Source organism: Chamaea fasciata, unplaced genomic scaffold, assembly GCF_029207755.1.
Source record: "Chamaea fasciata isolate MVZ Bird 193981 ecotype frontalis unplaced genomic scaffold, bChaFas1.0.hap1 SCAF_351, whole genome shotgun sequence".
NCBI classification, from domain to species: Eukaryota; Metazoa; Chordata; class Aves; order Passeriformes; family Sylviidae; genus Chamaea; species Chamaea fasciata.
The window spans coordinates 86,329-92,678 of NW_027094436.1; the positions used below are offsets into that span (position 1 = coordinate 86,329).

Here is a 6,350-nt window from a genome sequence, read left to right on the forward strand (position 1 = left end):
ACTGTAGCTTTATGTACACAAGAAAGTAGCTGCTGTTAGAAGCATATTGTTTCCTTCATTTCAGCAGCCCATTTTCCCCCTGTATCCCTGTGGCTACCTGCTCCCACTGCAGAACAGAAGCAGCACCCAGCCAGCAGCTCCTCAGTCCTGGCAGGTCAGCGGCACTTCCAGGAGCACACCAGACTGGCAGCAAACTGCCCAAAGGGCACTCAGCCCTAGACCCTATTCAAACCCTCCAAAGTAACTTGGCCAGGGGGCAGGGTCAGCACCAAAGACACAGACACCAACCTCAGGAGCTCAGGGTCTTTGGCGACAGCTCAGAGCAGCCAAGAACCTCCCAAGGAGAAGCTCAGCAATGCTCCCCAGCACTGCTACCCAAGGTGACCTACAGGGACTGAGATCCAGCACCAGGGACCCTGAGCCTCACCCCCAGCAGCTGGGAATCCCCTGTCACAACCCAGCCCTGGAGAGCCCCCCCAGAACTGGCAATTCCCGCGGGTGCGTCCGCCCGCAGGCCAAGAGGCTCCGGCTGTGCCGGGACAGGGCCCAGGTCGGGCAAATGCTGCAATAAACAGGCGCACACAACTCCCACAGCGGGAACAGCTGGGCTCAGCCTCCTCCGGCGTCGCCCCAAAGCCTGGCCAGGGCTTCAGGAGCAATGCAGGAGCTGCCTTTGGCCCCGCTCCTCCCAACAAGGCCACAGGACTCATCTCAGGGCCCTGTCCGGCCTCTGAACACAGAAAGGTCAAGCCATGTTTCACTAATGAGCACGGACCTAGCCCAGAACACTAATGATCCTGGCTACCGCACTGCCGACAGGATACAAACACAACATCTGGGTTGAAGGCTCACCCAGAGGTCAGCTTTGCCTCAAGACTCTGCTTCAGGCCTCAGGCCTTCAGGAAGTCCCAAGGTGCTTGAACCTCTGCGCAAAGCCTGCTCCCATCTCCTGTGGAACCTCACAGATCAGGCAGCACTTCCTCGGCCCACTCCTGAGGCTATTTAGCCTGCCAGCAAAGAGCAGGGGCTGACCTGGGAATGACAGAAGGCAGGGAGGGGAAAGGACCCTTTTGCTTCCATCCAGAAAGCCAAAGGCCGTCAAAAAAACCCTCTGGTGAACACCTGAGCAGCACCAGGAGATGAAAGGCCTGGCACTCCTGACTCCCAGAGCTCCCAGCGCTGCCTTGCCCCTCACCTTCAGCCCTCGTCTTGGACAGCAAGGCAATCCCAGGGACAGAAATCCAGGCTCCTGCTGCTCCTGGACGGAGGCACCCAACAGCTCTGTGCTGGCTGAACATGGCAGCAAAATCAGGATGCTGCTCTTCCTTGGGCAAAACTCCAGCCACTAAAAAGCTGGAATGCAGGACAACCCTGCCTCTCCACCAGGGCACTTGGATCCAGCCCTACTGACACATGGACATTTGAGACAGGAATCCATAACCCTCCGTGAAATCACATCACAGCCTCCAGGTGTTTTCCTGTTCGTGTCCTCACTTACCTGGCATAGGCTTCTTCCAAGGCTTTGCAGACACTTTGCCTCTAGCCAAAAAGATTAACATCGCCTTCTTTCCAGCTTTCAAGAAGTCACAGCAAGTCATCCTGGTCCCATGTTCCACATCAGATTCTCCTGTAAAAAGAAAGATATTTTTTCTGTTCAGATCATTTCTCAAGCTGTCAAGAAAAGCAGGATCCCACATGCACTCCCAGAAATTCTCTCAACACCATTTGCTGCTTCTCTCTCTGGCAGGGCACCAACAAGTCCTGGGACACTTCTTGTTCCCTGCTGGCCAGTGACCTTGAGCGATAAAAGAAGGCACCAGTATTGCTGCTAATTTTACAGCCACAGGCTTTGAACTTTCCACAAGTTAAAAGCAGAAGCAGACACTCCTCATCGGGCTCGAGTTCTCGCTTCCTGGCCCAGGAGACGCGCGGCCGCAGCTGCTCGAGCTTCTCTACCACTGCAGAGCGCGCCGAACACGGCAGGCGCACGGCAGGTGACGAACAAGCGACTTCTCCAATCCCGGCCCCGGAGAGGCGTGGCCGCCGCTCCTCGAGCTCCTCCGCCTCTGCACAGCGCTGCACGCACGGCAGGAGCACCGGAAGTGACGAAACAGCGAGGTCACGCTCCCCGGCCCGGGAGACGCGTGTCTGCCGCTCCTCGAGGATCTCAGCCGCCGCAAAGCACGCCGAGCAGGTAAGCGCACTGCAGATAATGAATAAGTGAAATCTTGCTTCCCAGCCCCGAAAATGCACTTTCGGTGCTGGAGGAGCTTCTCTGCTTGTGGGCAGCACGGAAACCGCGCCCAGCCGCTGTTCGCAGCCAGCCTGCAGCATACCGCCGGAGAGTGCACTAGGCGCGGCCAAACGGCGTTTGCTCGCTTCCCAGGCTAGGAGAAGCACTTTCCGTGCTGCAAACAGCTTCTCTGCCTGTGGAGAGCTCGGAAACAGCGTTTAACGCTGTTCCAAGCCTGCCTGCGAGCGAGGCGCCGGAGAGTGCACTAGGCGCGGCTAAACGGCGTTTGCTCGCTTCCCAGGCTAGGAGAAGCACTTGCCGTGCTGCAAACAGCTTCTCTGCCTGTGGAGAGCTCGGAAACAGCGTTTGACGCTGTTCCAAGCCGGCCTGCGAGCGAAGCGCCGGAGAGTGCACTCGGCGCGGCCAAACGGCGTTTGCTCGCTTCCCAGGCTAGGAGAAGCACTTGCCGTGCTGCAAACAGCTTCACTGCCTGTGGAGAGCTCGGACACAGCGTTTGACGCTGTTCCAAGCCTGCCTGCGAGCGAACCGCCGGAGAGTGCACTCGGCGCGGCCAAACGGCGTTTGCTCGCTTCCCAGGCTAGGAGAAGCACTTGCCGTGCTGCAAACAGCTTCTCTGCCTGTGGAGAGCTCGGAAACAGCGTTTAACGCTGTTCCAAGCCTGCCTGCGAGCGAGGCGCCGGAGAGTGCACTAGGCGCGGCCAAACGGCGTTTGCTCGCTTCCCAGGCTAGGAGAAGCACTTGCCGTGCTGCAAACAGCTTCTCTGCCTGTGGAGAGCTCGGAAACAGCGTTTAACGCTGTTCCAAGCCTGCCTGCGAGCGAAGCGCCGGAGAGTGCACTAGGCGCGGCCAAACAGCGTTTGCTCGCTTCCCAGGCTAGGAGAAGCACTTGCCGTGCTGCAAACAGCTTCTCTGCCTGTAGAGAGCTCGGACACAGCGTTTGACGCTGTTCCAAGCCTGCCTGCGAGCGAACCGCCGGAGAGTGCACTCGGCGCGGCCAAACGGCGTTTGCTCGCTTCCCAGGCTAGGAGAAGCACTTGCCGTGCTGCAAACAGCTTCTCTGCCTGTGGAGAGCTCGGAAACAGCGTTTAACGCTGTTCCAAGCCTGCCTGCGAGCGAGGCGCCGGAGAGTGCACTAGGCGCGGCCAAACGGCGTTTGCTCGCTTCCCAGGCTAGGAGAAGCACTTGCCGTGCTGCAAACAGCTTCTCTGCCTGTGGAGAGCTCGGAAACAGCGTTTAACGCTGTTCCAAGCCTGCCTGCGAGCGAACCGCCGGAGAGTGCACTAGGCGCGGCCAAACGGCGTTTGCTCGCTTCCCAGGCTAGGAGAAGCACTTGCCGTGCTGCAAACAGCTTCTCTGCCTGTGGGGAGCTCGGAAACAGCGTTTAACGCTGTTCCAAGCCTGCCTGCGAGCGAATCGCCGGAGAGTGCACTAGGCGCGGCCAAACGGCGTTTGCTCGCTTCCCAGGCTAGGAGAAGCACTTGCCGTGCTGCAAACAGCTTCTCTGCCTGTGGAGAGCTCGGAAACAGCGTTTAACGCTGTTCCAAGCCTGCCTGCGAGCGAATCGCCGGAGAGTGCACTCGGCGCGGCCAAACGGCGTTTGCTCGCTTCCCAGGCTAGGAGAAGCACTTGCCGTGCTGCAAACAGCTTCTCTGCCTGTGGAGAGCTCGGAAACAGCGTTTGACGCTGTTCCAAGCCGGCCTGCGAGCGAAGCGCCGGAGAGTGCACTAGGCGCGGCCAAACGGCGTTTGCTCGCTTCCCAGGCTAGGAGAAGCACTTGCCGTGCTGCAAACAGCTTCTCTGCCTGTGGAGAGCTGGGACACAGCGTTTGACGCTGTTCCAAGCCTGCCTGCGAGCGAACCGCCGGAGAGTGCACTCGGCGCGGCCAAACGGCGTTTGCTCGCTTCCCAGGCTACGAGAAGCACTTGCCGTGCTGCAAACAGCTTCTCTGCCTGTGGAGAGCTCGGAAACAGCGTTTAACGCTGTTCCAAGCCTGCCTGCGAGCGAGGCGCCGGAGAGTGCACTAGGCGCGGCCAAACGGTGTTTGCTCGCTTCCCAGGCTAGGAGAAGCACTTGCCGTGCTGCAAACAGCTTCTCTGCCTGTGGAGAGCTCGGAAACAGCGTTTAACGCTGTTCCAAGCCTGCCTGCGAGCGAAGCGCCGGAGAGTGCACTAGGCGCGGCCAAACGGCGTTTGCTCGCTTCCCAGGCTAGGAGAAGCACTTGCCGTGCTGCAAACAGCTTCTCTGCCTGTAGAGAGCTCGGACACAGCGTTTGACGCTGTTCCAAGCCTGCCTGCGAGCGAACCGCCGGAGAGTGCACTCGGCGCGGCCAAACGGCGTTTGCTCGCTTCCCAGGCTAGGAGAAGCACTTGCCGTGCTGCAAACAGCTTCTCTGCCTGTGGAGAGCTCGGAAACAGCGTTTAACGCTGTTCCAAGCCTGCCTGCGAGCGAGGCGCCGGAGAGTGCACTAGGCGCGGCCAAACGGCGTTTGCTCGCTTCCCAGGCTAGGAGAAGCACTTGCCGTGCTGCAAACAGCTTCTCTGCCTGTGGAGAGCTCGGAAACAGCGTTTAACGCTGTTCCAAGCCTGCCTGCGAGCGAAGCGCCGGAGAGTGCACTAGGCGCGGCCAAACGGCGTTTGCTCGCTTCCCAGGCTAGGAGAAGCACTTGCCGTGCTGCAAACAGCTTCTCTGCCTGTGGAGAGCTCGGAAACAGCGTTTGACGCTGTTCCAGGCCGGCCTGCGAGCGAAGCGCCGGAGAGTGCACTCGGCGCGGCCAAACGGCGTTTGCTCGCTTCCCAGGCTAGGAGAAGCACTTGCCGTGCTGCAAACAGCTTCTCTGCCTGTGGAGAGCTCGGAAACAGCGTTTGACGCTGTTCCAGGCCGGCCTGCGAGCGAACCGCCGGAGAGTGCACTCGGCGCGGCCAAACGGCGTTTGCTCGCTTCCCAGGCTAGGAGAAGCACTTGCCGTGCTGCAAACAGCTTCTCTGCCTGTGGAGAGCTCGGAAACAGCGTTTGACGCTGTTCCAGGCCGGCCTGCGAGCGAACCGCCGGAGAGTGCACTCGGCGCGGCCAAACGGCGTTTGCTCGCTTCCCAGGCTAGGAGAAGCACTTGCCGTGCTGCAAACAGCTTCTCTGCCTGTGGAGAGCTCGGAAACAGCGTTTGACGCTGTTCCAGGCCGGCCTGCGAGCGAAGCGCCGGAGAGTGCACTCGGCGCGGCCAAACGGCGTTTGCTCGCTTCCCAGGCTAGGAGAAGCACTTGCCGTGCTGCAAACAGCTTCTCTGCCTGTGGAGAGCTCGGAAACAGCGTTTGACGCTGTTCCAGGCCGGCCTGCGAGCGAAGCGCCGGAGAGTGCACTCGGCGCGGCCAAACGGCGTTTGCTCGCTTCCCAGGCTAGGAGAAGCACTTGCCGTGCTGCAAACAGCTTCTCTGCCTGTGGAGAGCTCGGAAACAGCGTTTGACGCTGTTCCAGGCCGGCCTGCGAGCGAACCGCCGGAGAGTGCACTCGGCGCGGCCAAACGGCGTTTGCTCGCTTCCCAGGCTAGGAGAAACACTTGCCGTGCTGCAAACAGCTTCTCTGCCTGTGGAGAGCTCGGAAACAGCGTTTGACGCTGTTCCAGGCCGGCCTGCGAGCGAAGCGCCGGAGAGTGCACTCGGCGCGGCCAAACGGCGTTTGCTCGCTTCCCAGGCTAGGAGAAGCACTTGCCGTGCTGCAAACAGCTTCTCTGCCTGTGGAGAGCTCGGAAACAGCGTTTGACGCTGTTCCAGGCCGGCCTGCGAGCGAAGCGCCGGAGAGTGCACTCGGCGCGGCCAAACGGCGTTTGCTCGCTTCCCAGGCTAGGAGAAGCACTTGCCGTGCTGCAAACAGCTTCTCTGCCTGTGGAGAGCTCGGAAACAGCGTTTGACGCTGTTCCAGGCCGGCCTGCGAGCGAAGCGCCGGAGAGTGCACTCGGCACGGCCAAACGGCGTTTGCTCGCTTCCCAGGCTAGGAGAAGCACTTGCCATGCTGCAAACAGCTTCTCTGCCTGTGGAGAGCTCGGAAACAGCGTTTGACGCTGTTCCAGGCCGGCCTGCGAGCGAACCGCCGGAGAGTGCACTCG

General features: G+C 60.3%; 1 long non-coding RNA gene across 1 annotated transcript; it reads right to left on the bottom strand.

The window, feature by feature from the left end:
• Positions 1-752: 752 nt before the first annotated feature.
• LOC136305295 (uncharacterized) lies at positions 753-1,972 on the bottom strand. The gene is made up of 3 exons (XR_010725229.1): positions 1,723-1,972; positions 1,499-1,627; positions 753-1,032 (listed from the first exon to the last, which is right to left on the bottom strand). It is a non-coding gene; the product is annotated as an uncharacterized lncRNA (long non-coding RNA).
• Positions 1,973-6,350: the final 4,378 nt, after the last annotated feature.